This window comes from Cnephaeus nilssonii (genome assembly GCF_951640355.1).
Source record: "Cnephaeus nilssonii genome assembly, chromosome: 17".
Lineage (NCBI taxonomy): Eukaryota > Metazoa > Chordata > Mammalia > Chiroptera > Vespertilionidae > Cnephaeus > Cnephaeus nilssonii.
This window is the reverse complement of record NC_137088.1, coordinates 5,252,664-5,266,122: the sequence shown is the minus strand read 5'-3', so window position 1 is coordinate 5,266,122 and position 13,459 is coordinate 5,252,664. Positions and strand designations below refer to the sequence as shown.

The window sequence follows — 13,459 nt, the reverse complement described above, 5'->3', positions numbered from 1 at the left end:
CGGGGGTCGGACCAGAACAGGCACGGGCCCCAGGGCCATATTTACCAACAGGAAGCCAGAGGGGGGAAAGGAAGAGAAAGAAGCTGGTGTTAAACAAGGGTTTGCAACAGGAACACCAGGAGTTTTAAACAGTGAGAACACCTGACACATCGCGGCAGATGTCACCTTCAGTTTTTTAAAAAAAATATGTATTTTTATTGATTTCAGAGAAGAAGGGAGAGGGAGAGAGAGATAGAAACATCACCGATGAGAGAGAATCAGTGATCAGCTGCCTCCTGCACACCCCCTACTGGGGATCTAACCCACAACCCGGGCATGTGCCCTTACTGGGAATGGAACCATGAGCTTCCCGGTTCATAGGTCTATGCTCAACTACTGAGCCACATCGGCTGGGCTATTTTATTTTTCCATCACTATTTATCTCCACTATGCCCTCTTCCACCTCCATCCAACTCAGTACTTCCCCACAATCACCACACTGTTGTCCAGGTCCATGAATTCTCTTTTCTTTTTTTTTTCTTTTCTTTTTCTTTTTGCTCAATTCCTCCATCCCCATCACAGCTGTCAGCCTGCTCTCTATGAGTCTGTCTCTGTTTTGCTTGGTAGTTCAGTTTGTTCCTTAGATTCCACATATGTGTGAAATCATGATATTCATCCTTCTCTGACTGGCTTTTTACACTTAGCCTAATGTTCTCCAGGTCCATCCATGCTATTGCAAAGGGTAAATATTATCCTTTTTATAACAGAGTGGTACTCCATTGTGTAAATGTGCCCTATGTTTACTGCAGCATTATTTACAATAGCCAAGATTTGGAAGCAGCTAATTGCCCATCAGTAGATGAGTGGATAAAAAAATATTTCACCTTTAAAAACTTACCCATGTCCCACCATGCCCAGAACACATCCACTGTGTAAACTGAGCCATCCATGTTCCCTAAGACTTAATTCTAGCAATAAAGCCACATGAGTACCTAGTCTATAAATTTTAGCACATTAAAACAAGAATTTCCATGATGATATTCTCTTTATGAGGATTTTGAGGAAATGGGCGACATAACGCCCTTTTCCTAGATGAGAATTTCAATAAAGCAGCTCAGTGAGTCGGTAACTGTCCCATGTGTATTAATTGGCCAGAACAGAAGTGATACCCATTTTAATTCCAGCCCGAGTCCTTTAATCATGTCACGGACCATCTAAACTTGTCTCATTAATGTCTAGAATATTTAACCTGGACGTACTATGCACTGTAAAAACATATAAAAAGATGAAATGCGAACTTTATCCCAAGTGGGTGTGCAGAAGTTAAATGGAATATTATACCACTGCGAAAATGTGAGAAATTTCATAAACATGAAAAAGTCTCACAAGCTATGGTTAATAAAAATGCAAATTAAAATATGCAGTTTAATACTGTTTATATAAAGTTTTAAAACACATCAAGTCATATTAGGGCTGTTCTAAACCTATTTTTAATGTACGAAAATGATACACTTCAGCTTAAGGTATTTTAAAGCTCTCATGGAGAGAAAGTAGAATGTATTTAAGGGCAAATGCTGGGAAATTTAGCATTTTTTTGTTTTATTTCTTAAACTGAGCTGTGGTTATAAAAAGGTTCATCATTATTCTTGATTATATGTCTACATCATGTTCTATATTTGAAATAGTGTGCAATGAAACTTGAATGATGGAGACTAAAGGAAGTGAATAAATTCATAAGTTTAGTCCCTAGTGCTCAAAAATGTATCATTTGCTCCCTTTTAAAATCAAGAATTTCTTTGTCTTTCTTTATTCACATACAAGTCTCCTAGGTCTAAAGCAACATTTCTTCTGAGAGACCAAATTAAGCGTAAGAGAAAAAACTCAGGCCCCAACTCTTTTCTTTTGAACTTAAAAAGAACAAAATCACAAAAAAGGAAAAGGAAGAGCTGCAAGCTCGTTTGCAGAAGAATCTGCTATATTTTTCTCTGTTTACAATACAGTAACTCTCGCATGATCCTTCCCAGGGCAAGTTCATATTTGCATGAACATTTTGGGTCATTTTCTTCTATTTTAACTTTAATTCTGTCCTTACAGTTTGGAAGCCAAACCATGAACATGTATTAACCCTCTCATCTTCTTCCTCCCCAAATCCTAGAACTACAGAAACTCAAAAAAGGAAATGAAACAAAGGAAAACTGTCCATCTATATTCTGTCCAAATAGTCTGTATGCTTGATACACAGTGGTGGTCTGAGGAACAGCATCATCAGCATCACCACCATCACCACCATCACTTCCATCATCCTCAGCATTACCATCATCACTACTATTACCACCATCACCATCATCATCATTATTACATTCATCACCATCACCACCATCAGCAGCAGCATCAGTGTCACCACCATTAGCATCACCATCATCAGCACTGTCACCATCATCACCATCATCATCATTATTACCATCATCACCATCGCTACCATCATCACCATCACCATCACCACCAGCATCTGGGTGCCTGTTGGACATGCAGAATCTCGGGCTCTATCTTATATCTACTGGGTCAGAGTTGGCATCCTAAGAGGGATTCAAGGTGTTTACTGTTAAGCATACTCAAGTTGGAGAAGATCTGGCCCACCTTACACCCAAGGAGCACCCATGGGCAGACTCTGGGAGACACAAGCAGGTAAGAGCTCCTGCTCTTGACTTGGCCCAGTTCATGTTCAACAACTGTAATTACAAAGCCCTCCTCACTCCCTCCCACCTCTTCCTGAGAAAAATACCGAGTTCCTGTATGTCAGGCAATTCTCTAGTTTCTGAGGATGTGGTGAGATGAGTCCCTGCCTTCATGAAGTTTCACGTTGGTGGACTTTCTCCTGTTTCCTTCCCTGACCTCTGTTAGGCCCCAGGCCCTGGCCACTCCTGCCAGGTCACAGCCTAATGAACCCAGAGGGGATCCAGAAGCAAACGCTCCCTGCAGCTGTGTGACCATGCACAAATCACTCACCTTCCCTAGACCTAAGTTTTTACCACGTGGAATGAAAAAAATGGCATCTTTTCCATAGGGTTGCTCTATAACTTCATTTACGAAGACAATGGATGCAAAGCTCGTAGCTCAAGGAGCCACTCGGCCAATGGGGTGGCGCCCTCACAGGTGGCCAACGATCTTTCCACCTCATTTTTCTTTCTTCCCCCGCGAATATTTTTTGGTTGTATTTGTTCCCTCCTTCACTCAGGGCTTCCTGCCACTCCTCCCAGGTGGACGACCGTGTCTGCATGTATGGACTATCTGACATGCACCTGCCTGAGAAGCCAGCGGAACTGAACAAGAATCATGGTGGCTTCACCTTCAAAGAGTAGATCTGCCGGGACGTCACAAGGGGGCGGGCTGCAACGGAACCTGTGAATGGTGTGCAGTGGGAAAATTGTTCTGTGCTCAAGTCAGGAGAGATGTAGCTGATTATGCAGTTTTGAATGGAGTCTTCTCATGACAAAGGGTATTTGTGTTTTTGTTCCCTACAAAGTTCAGTTGGCATCGGGGGGAAGAAAGAGAGTTTAGCTCCTGAGTTAGAATGCTTGTGGCCAGCTCTGGCCCATGTGGCTAAAGCATCAGAGCATGTACCCGAGGGTTGCAGGTTCAATTCCCAGTCAAGGGCATGCAACCTGGGTTGCAGGTTCCATCCCTGACCCTGGTTGGGGTGCATGCAGAAGGCAACTGATCAACGTGTCTCTCGCACATTGATGTTTCTCTCTCTCTCTCCTTTCCACTCTGTAAAAAAAAAAAAAATCAATGGGGAAAAAAATAGAATGTTTGTGGCCAGACTCAGCATTTGAAAACTGCGTTCCTGTGTTTCTCAGTTGAATGATAGAGACACAGTGGCTATGTGGAAAACGGTAAGATAAATAAGAATTGGGAGAAGCCGTTCTTCCTTCCTCTGCACTAGCTGGAGAGAGTTAGGGGTCGTAGAGTATGGGGTGAATACTCTACCTCAGTAATTGTCTCCGATCTAAAAGCCATCACCCCAAAGTTCCGACGAAGGACCAAAATGGAAAAGCTTGCTCCGTTTGCATAAATATTTCTTACTTCAGCTCCGTCTTCTTCCCGCGGACACGGTCCCTATGTCATTTCACTCCGGAAAAGGCAGCAATGGCTCCTTGAAGTGTGCTCCCGCCACAGCAGAGGACGAGGCGTCGCTTTCAGCAGCCCCTCCGGAGCGCGGGTGCACTCATTCTCTCTCCACAAAGCCGCACAATTATTTCCCACCTTCCCACAGGAGTCCTCGTTAATGGAGCCCTTCCCCAGGTGACAGAAAATATCTTATTAAATATTGATTGTTTTTCCACTTGCTGAAAGTATGCGAATTCAAAAGGGCTGTCTTTGCTTAAACTCTGAAATATGGAAGAAATCGCTGGGCCTGCGATTTAGCCTGAGAAAACAGTTTTAATTCCCTAATGCAAAACAGTCTCGTTTCAGCCCGATCTTGTAAATGGTTCTATTTTCATCTGTACGGGAAAAAACCCAAGGCTTACACACACACTCCGTCTTTCACAGAGTCTATGTCCAAAAATGTGCAAATCAGACTAATTTTTTGCAGTCAATTGTCATCCACCTGTTCAGAGTTGCTGAACTCAAACGCACAGGAGTGACAGGTGAGGGGCACGTTCCGGACATCAATCTGGAAGCTTTTAAAGACGATGCCTTTTAGTTTTGCACGCTCACAATCTTTGTGAAAGTTGCAGAGTCTACGTCCTGAAGTTCATAAGGAACTCTAGAGCCTTTTTTTCATCTTTAATTTTATTTTATTGATGTTTACAGAGAGGGAGGGAGAGGGATAGAGAGTTAGAAACATCGGTGAGAGAGAAACATTGATCAGCTGCCTCCTGCACACCCCCTACTGGGGATGTGCCTACAACCAAGGTACATGCCCTTGACCGGAATGGAACCAGGGACCCTTGAGTCTGAAGGCCGACGCTCTATCCACTGAGCCAAACCGGTCAGGGCGAGGAACTCTATAGTCTTGAATGAAGTCTTTCTGAGATGTGGACATTGTTTAAAACTTCACAGATACAACATTCCATTCCAAAAGGCAGAAGGCAGGGATGCAGCAAAGGGAGGCTGCCCTGTGGCTGCTAAGGGGGCCACACCCCGGCATTCCCGTCGGGGGACACTGACTTCTGCTCTGGACACAGAGGGACCTGGTGACGGGAGCTTGGTGGGAAGGTCACGGGTCAGGAGCGAATCTGCATCTTCCTCCGTCGGAACCCTCCTGAGTGATCTCCTCCTGGCCGCCAGCCTTCGTGTCCAGACCCTCATTCTACACGAACCGGAATTTGTCAGGGAACCCACTAGGGAGACGTGGCTCCTGGTTCTCCTTCGCAAACCCGCTGCTCCTCAGTCCACGCACTCGCGGGCCCCGAACCAGCGAGTGGAGGTTGTGTGTGTGAGTATGTTTCTGGGCCGGGGGGTGGGGGGGGAGGAAGGCAGGGGTGCTGGAGGGGGACGTCTGCTTTCGCTGCTGCCCCCAGTGAGGCAGCAGGGATTTGACTGACCCACTTCTAAATCTCAGCTGTATCGTCTACACCACTGGACGCTCCAGTACCGACCAGACTGGCCCGGGGCTGGGCAGGTGGAGTGAGTGAGGAAGTGGGGAGCCCACGCAGAGAAGGGCAGGGTCGGTCGGGAGTTTTTGCCCAAACAACTCGGGTATAGTTTACTTAAGACATCATGCATGCCCTTGAACCAACAGGTTTAGAAACATGAATGTAAAGCATAAGGTGTCTGCCCGGCTGGCGTGGCTCAGTGGTGGAGCATTGACCTATGAACCAGGAGGTCAAGATTCCATTCCCCATCAGGGCACATGCCGGGGTTTCGGGCTTGATCCCCAGTAGGGGGCGTGCAGGAGGCAGCCGATCATTGATTCTCTCTCATCATTGATGTTTCTATCTCTCCCTCTCCCTCTCCCTTCCTCTCTGAAATCAATAAAAACATATTAAAACAATAAATGTAAGTAAAAGCACAAGGTGCCTTATGTAGGAGACATTTCAACTGGTAGACATCGCTCCTAAATGATGACAAGCATACCGCGTGGCATCCAGGAGATCAAGTAGGACATCGATGGCTGAGGGTGAGCCACTGCCTTCCAAACACAAATGTATGTCTTAACGAGCTAAACCTTACGAGAGCCCGACTTCTCAGGGTGGGAAGCATAGAGGCTCCCCTGAAGGGCGGCTGCTTGAGTCACCGCCGATTCCCGCCGTAGCCATGAGCCATGGGGCGGTGGCAGCTCACAGGTGCATCCTGAGGAGTGCCTCAATCCCACCCTCCAACCCGGCCCTACCTGGCCCCACGGAGCCATCCCTAACGCTGGCCATCCCTTGATCGACACGCATCTCTGAGATGGGGCGTCAACGCACAATCATTTTCATTTACTTCACTGGCCATTATTTACTTACCACGCTAGTTATCATCACACAGGGCACCTCTTACACACAACCACCCAGGGACAAAACAACAATAAATATGGATAGATCTTGTTGCCAGTGTAATTGGAGGCACCAAGTCCCAAATCCCATTTTCTGTTAGAACCTGAGGACAAGGTTAGGGAAGGTCACACCGCCCCCCCCCCTTTTTTTTTTTTTTTGGTTATTCCTCACCCGAGGATATTTTTCCATTGATTTTTAGGGAGCATGGAAGAGAGAGGGAAAGACAGAGAGAAACATCCATGTGAGAGAAACACATCGATTGGTTGCCTCCTGCACCAGGGCCCGGGCCGGGGAGGAGCCTGCAACCAAGGTTGGTGCCCTTGACTGGAACTGAAGCTGGGACCCTTTAGTCTGCAGGCCAGCACTCTATCCACTGAGCCACACCGGCCAGGGCAGGAAGGTCATCCTTTGAAGTTGAAACTAACAAACCTGAAAATAAATTGAGTGCCTTCAGGTCATCTGAAAATAACCCCAGGATATCATGCACCCGCAGCGGACGCTATAAAGTTACCATCCCGAGGGATATCCGAACGATCCCACAAAATCTGTCAGGAAAATGGAAATGAAGCCATATTCTAGAGAAAAAGAGATGTCACTTGGGCTTCAACATAAAATAAAGCAAAAAAAAAAAGAGAACAAGAAATGTACTAAAATCTTTAGGGGGCTGGGTAGGGTTTGGGAAACCAGCCGACACTAAACACTTATTAAATCAACAGGCAATACTTTATTTGGGGCTTGACGGGAAAATGAGGATTTTAATCACAGAAGCAATTTGTGGTTTTAGATGCGGCTTCGTGTTAATAAGCAAAGGCGTTTGTGTTCCAATGCAATGTTTGTTAATATGTTTACTGAAGTGATGAGAATAATTGCAGCCTTTGAAAGCAAGAATGTCTGGATTTGCATATTCCATAATTTAGCCAAAAATAACTAGTTAGGCTTCCGCAGTAATTGCTGGAGATATAAATGAGTGTAATGGTGATGCTATGTTTTAAAAATTGGGTTTTTGACCATGTTTTATGACACCGATTCCTATTCTGTCCTGTGTTGATAAATTGAAACGTACATTTTAAACAATAAAGAGAGATTACAGCTCCACTGGGATTAAAAACACGAGTTCGGTTTCCATAGTTACGGCCCCGCTCCAACTGGTCAGTGACTGTCTTAGTTAATCCCAGGAGGCAGTAGAGGGTGGAGGTTGGCTATTTCTACGTTTCCTGCGACTGGTTCAGCTTTTTCTGGTAGCAGATCCCTCATTCTCCTCCTACGAGGCCACACCTCCCGGGCCCCAGGCCTGGGCCTCAGAAGGTCCCCTCGGGCCCGAGGACGCCAGTGGTCAGTCAGCAGGTCACCCCTCCCGTCCCCACTCAGAAACTCCAGTAAAGAACCCCCAAGAGAAAGCCTTCCCTGACTGCCCCGGTCCAGGGCCGAGGCCGGACCCGTACATTTCTCCTGGGCTGACTGCTGGCAACATCGCTGTGTTTTTATTTCACATTTTCCTGACATGATTGGAACCTTTCAGGACCCAAACAGGGGAGATGCCCTTTTCTCTAGCCGATGCCAGTCGGGAGTCTCAGGCGGCCCCCTGCTCACCTCTGGGGAGCCACCTCTGTCCCCTCATTCCAATCCGCCCTAAAGTGAGCAAAACAGAAGAAGCACCCCAAACTTAAGAGCATCCAGACTGCTGCCGACCTTGAGCCTGGCCCCTGACCTAACCCCAGACTCCCTGTTTTCTCCCTGTTAACTCCCTGCCCTTTCCCCCCAAATCTGGCTGCAGTGTCGTTCTGGACAGCACAGCGGCCTCTCCAGCTGAACCGAAGGTTGAAAACAGCCCACGTGGCCACGGTCAGCGTTCAGACTTGTTTTCTGCGGCCGAAAAGCAGACTCAACATCGGACGTGGAGAGAGCCCAGAAAGACGACATCTCTAAAAAGCTTTGTGACACCGGACCCGGATCCGGGACAGCCACCGCTGGCTGCGCTGCTGAGAGGCGAGGGGACCCTGTGAGGGCTTGTGGCCAGGCGCTGGGCGGCTCCCATCGCCGCTCAAGGTGCCGCGTGCGCGTCTGTTACCTGCCTGCTCCACGTGGCACTTCCCGTTCTACCCACTCCAGCCCAGGGACCCCCCTGCTCAGGGTCTTCAGTGAGCGAACAGGAGGGCATTTGTCACCTAAGAGAGCCGGAGGCCCCGGCCTGTTCACAGGGGCTATGCAGGCCTCCTCAGGGCACCTCCTTCCGCGGCTTTGGCGTTAGGAGGAGGCCCAACACAATTAACTTCCACACGTAGGCGGCGGGGCTCCGGCGGGGAGAGGCACAAGGAAGAATAAAACCCCAAGACAGGCGATTCTCTGGAGAATTTCTGAACTTTCAGATTTTCTAGTAGGGCCAATTAAGAGGCTGTTTTTTGTTGTTTTGTTTGTTTGTTTGTTTTTTGTTTTACCCAATGGGATAACAACAAAGAAATCTCTCTTGAGACAAGTTTGCCTCTGTCCGCAGGGCAGGCTCTGGGCTTGCAATGGGCAGTCTTTGTAAGACAAAGTTTGTTCTGAACCTTGTGTTTGGGTTCCATTCACTATGGTTACACATAACCCCCTAATTTTACTTCTTGGCGGCTTTGTATCTACCTACCTACCTACCTAATGGAGAACATTACCTACCTAAGTATTTACCTAGCTATCTATTTATCTACCTACCTACCTATATACATGCATACCTACTTACGTGTGTGTATATCTATCTACCTACGTACCTACCTACATGTGTGTATCTATATATCTATGTATCTACCTATCTACCTATGTAAATCTGTGTCTATCTATCTACGTGTCCACTTACCTACATGTGTATCTATCTATATACATCTATCTACCTATCTTTGTATATATGTACGTGTGGTGTATGTATGACCTATGTATCTATCTCTCTACCTACTACCTATCTACGTATCTGCTTAGATTTATCCTTATAAAAACATATTCTCTCTTGCTTCATGGAGAAAATTCCCCATATCTTTTATGTGTCCTCAATTATCGCGTATCTATAGTACTTCTCTGTAGTTTTTAAAGGATAGTAAAAACCTAAGAACAAGCTAGCAGGTTTTCTTCGGAACATTTAAAGAATAATGTAGAACATTACCTGGTGGACTTTAAAGTCAAAAGCCTGGGGGCAGGAGGGTAGGGGGCCGGGGGGAGAATCAGGCCGTAAGTGAAGGTGCCGTGAGAGTCCAGTTACAATCACAGCCCATGGGGTTTTATACACCCATGACTCCGGGCAGCCAAACCTATGCAGGTAACATGTAACAGGCTGCCGTCGCCTGTGGCCGGAAAGCCTAATGTTCTCACAAAAAAACGAGGTTCCCTGTGCTGTTTTAAGGTCTTCATTTCTAGTGACTATAAACCTCGGGTTTAAGTGAAAATCTACTGGTTAGAAGTCTTAACGTTAGAAAATCTTACAGCTACAATGCAAGTGTTGGCGCTGTCGGCTAGCCAAGGGTTTGAACAATACCTGCTCATTCCGTAACACCTGCATGTCCAATTCCTTCGCCACAAGACGTAAAACCCACCCTAAGTCCCACCGCTTCCAGTCTCGGCTATGGACTGTGCTTGCATTTCGACACACGCCACCCCAGGCCCCGTAATACAGTATCAGAAGCACTCTGCAAACAGGAGAACCTTTTCACGGGCATGCACACGTGCCACGGGCACAGTGCGCCGTTTGCACGCCATAAGCGTCTGTAGACGCAAGCAGCAGACCTTCATTAATTACATTCAAAATATCTGGCAGTTAACTGGTTAGAAACTTGCTCTCTGTTTTTTTTTTCAGTAAATACCCAGTGTCCAAAGAAATAAGGACAATGACAGGCTACGTCTGGGTTTCTAAAGGCAATCCTTCCTGCTGTTTCCAAGCCTAATTAATCTACCCGTTTTGAAATGCCCGAAGGACTAAATCTTGTATCTTGACAATTCTTCAGTTGACACATTTGTCGTCACATGACTCAGAAGGCAAATGCCAGGGAATGAAACTTGACTGACAACAGGGAAACAGCCCGCCCACGAGTCCGCGCTCCCCGGAGTCTCTGTTATGCTCACGGCCATGCCTAGCGGCCTCTTCCTCTCGGGGAGAAACACACGGAGGCGTTTTCAACAGGTTAGAACGTCCTAGAAAAATGCTGGGAAAATTATTCCAGGATCACGTCTGGCTCAGTTGATTCGTTCCTATTTCCCCGAGAGAGGAAAATAAGTCCGGAAGTCTGAAGACCGAATTCAGCTTGTGAAATGCTAGATTCTTGTCTCTTTCATCAGGCCTGACACCTTTCCTGTTTCTACAGGGAGAGGAAGCGGCAGAGAGAAAACATCACCACCTCTGCCAAGGCTGACCAGGAGCCTGGTGTTGTGTTGCTGAAAGCACACAGTAGGTGCTCAATACACGGGCTGGTGGATATCAGTGACCTTGCAAAGCTTCCAGATGCAACAATGCAAAGGCCCTAGCTGGTTTGGTTCAGTGGACAGAGCGTCAGCCTGAGGACCAAAGGGTCCCCGGTTTGGGTCAAGGGCATGTACCTTGGTTGCAGGCTCCTCCCCAGCCCGGGGCCCTGGTCAAGGCTCATGCAGGAGGCAACCAACCAACTGATGTGTTTCTCTCACATCAGTATTTCTCTCTGTCTTTCCCTCTCTCTTCCACTCTCTCTAAAAAAATCAATGGGGGAAAAAAATCCTCAGGTGAGGATTAAAAACCAAACAAAAAACTGCAAAGGTCACCCAGCCGGCTTAACTCAGTGGTTGAGCATCAACCTGTAAGTCAGGAGGTCAAGGTTCAATTCCCGGTCAGGGCACATGCATGGGTTGCGGGCTCGATTCCCAGTGTGGGGCGTGCAGGAGGCAGCCGGTCAGTGATTCTTTCTTATCACTGATGTTTCTATCCCTCTCTCCCTCTCCCTTCCTCTCTGAAATCAATAAAAATATATTTTAAAAAATACAAAAGTGGGCCTTCTGACCTCATGCTGACCCAGTTGCCATTGACTGTTGGCATCAGCTATGTACATGACTTAACTGAGCGGAAGCTCAGGGAGGGACACAAATACTCTAACCAGGCGTCCTCAAACTACGGCCCGCGGGCCACATGCGGGTGTTTTTGCCGTTTTGTTTTTTTACTTCAACATAAGATATGTGCAGTGTGCATAGGAATTTGATCATAGTTTTTTTTTTTAAACTATAGTCCGGCCCTCCAGCGGTCTGAGGGACAGTGAACTGGCCCCCAGTTTAAAAAGTTTAAGGACCCCTGCACAGTCAGCCGTTATTGATACGGGCCGCAGTCGGCTCGCTCTGCGGGATTCAGGAGAGCTGTGCCAAGCCAACTAATTCTGTAAACAGGGTTCTGGAGACGAATGCTCTCAGGACTGAGAGAACGTTCCCTCGGAGCCCGCCACTGTCCCGTGGCCCCTCCCACGGGAGCAGCACACTCTGTTCATACATGATTCATTTCTGCGTGAAAGCGGGTCCCCTCAGCACCCCTAGGAGTCAAAATGCTAATCCCGGGATGTTTAATACAGTAAATACCCAACCCATCCCAGGATCCACCATCGCCCCAAAATGTTCGCATGTATTTTTATCTTAAGGCGACCGAAGACGAGAGGGTTAGTCTTTCTCTCCGTATCCCTTTCTGTGGTATTCGAAGTCTTTCAGTGAACAGGTGTTATCTCTATAATCGGAAAATTATAGACTTTTGCATGAAAAAAAATCTAATTAATTAAATGTGTTTTCCTCTTCAAGGATAAGCAAACTGATCTTGGTAAGAATGTATTTTATTCTGTATGTATTGAACCTTCAAACACACCCCAGGAAAATGGTAAAGGAAGAAGGTTAGACACTGAAGGTTCTTTTTCTAAAATGAGGATTTCCAACACCTTTTCTTATTTTTTAAAAATTGAATGTATTTGGGTGACACTGGTCAACATGAACACACAGGATTCAGGTGTGGGTTTCTATGTTACAAGATCTGTATTTTGCACCGTGTGCCCACCACCCAGAGTCAATCGTCTCCTGTCACCTCATATTAGGACCCCCTTCTCCCCCCACCCCCTTCCCTCTGGCAACCACCACTCTGCTGTTTGTGTCCACAAGTTTCAGCCTTTGAGCCCACGTGAGTGAAGTCATATGGTTCTTAGCTTTTCTGACGACTTATTTCACTTAGCATGATGTTCTCAAGGTCTGTCCATGGTGTTGCAAATGGTCGTATTTCCCCCTTTCTTGTGGCTGAGTAGTATCCCGGTGTGTACACGGACCACATCCTTAGACACGGAATACTATCCCAGGATGCTGTTGGATGCCTCAGTCCCAGCAGGCACTTTAAATGGCACGATGGGTCAGGAGGAAGCCACTGGGCATGTGGGGGATTCTGCAGCGTTTCTCTTCACGCCAAAAACAACCCCCCACCCGCCCCGCCCCAGATGGGAATGAGGCTCTGTGTGCTGGGCCCAGCGTTCATACCTCAGGTCTGCTGAACCCCAGGTGCAACCCCAGCTGCGTGCATTTCTTCCCGCCTTTAACATGCGGCCTCCAAAAATTCAGTCCCCACATCAATTTTTGTTTGTTTATCCTCACACAAGGATATTTTCCCATGGATTTTTTTAGAGAGAATGGAGGGAAGGGAGGAGTGCAGGAGAGAGGGGTGGGGAGAGAGAGAGAGAGAGAGAGAGAGAGAGAGAGAGAGAGAGAGAGAGAGAGAGGAAGAGAAGAGAGAGAGAGAGAGAGAGAGGAAGAGAAGAGAGAGAGAGAGAGAGGAAGAGAGAGAAAGAGAGAGAGAGAGAGAGAGAGAGGAAGAGAGAGAGAGAGAGGAAGAGAGAGAGAGAGAGAGAGAGAGAGAGAGAGAGAGAGAGAAACACTGATGTGACAGAGACACATCAATTGATTGCCTCTTGCACGGACTCCGACTGAGGGACTGAGGCCAGGGATGGAGCCTGCAACCATGGTCCGTGTCCTTGACTGGGAATCACACCCGAGACCCT

At 47.1% G+C, this 13,459-nt stretch overlaps 1 protein-coding gene across 1 annotated transcript in view; it reads right to left on the bottom strand.

Moving 5' to 3' along the window:
* CNTN3 (contactin 3) overlaps nucleotides 1–13,459 on the bottom strand; it is a gene marked incomplete at both ends in the record, with an annotated part of 87,740 nt that overhangs the window by 71,574 nt on the left and 2,707 nt on the right. The window lies entirely within an intron of this gene.